We start from the raw sequence: 427 nt of genomic DNA, 5'->3' as shown, positions 1-427 counted from the left end.
GGGGGACCGTTACGGCGGCCCTGGGCTCCCGGGCTGCCTGCGGGGCGGCGGTCTGTGTCTGTCTTGTTGTCTACTTGTCACTCCTTAATTTTTGATTTTGAATCTTTTCCGGCTGTTTTTATTGGATTTCATGTTTGGCTTTTACGTTTTACTGGCATGGGTGTGTTGTTGTTTTCCTGTTTCTATTTTCTTTCTTAGTTTACGTGTGTTTTTGCGTTTGTGTTTTCTTGGGCGGGCTTGGCTTGTTCTTTGGGGTTGTTTTCCTTGTTTTGTTCCTGTTTGGGTTGTTTGGGGGTTTTTTGAGGTTTGAGGGGGTTGGTTTTAGGGGTGCTGGGGGGGGGGTTGTGTTGGTATACTTATTATTTTATAATATTTAAAAAATGAGTTTCTTTTCATACTTGTCTTATTGTTTTTATATTCTTACTTT

Source organism: Crocodylus porosus, unplaced genomic scaffold (assembly GCF_001723895.1).
Source record: "Crocodylus porosus isolate Cpor-Errol unplaced genomic scaffold, CroPor_comp1, whole genome shotgun sequence".
Lineage (NCBI taxonomy): Eukaryota > Metazoa > Chordata > Crocodylia > Crocodylidae > Crocodylus > Crocodylus porosus.
The sequence above is the reverse complement of the archived record's forward strand: the minus strand, read 5'-3'. Positions refer to the sequence as shown.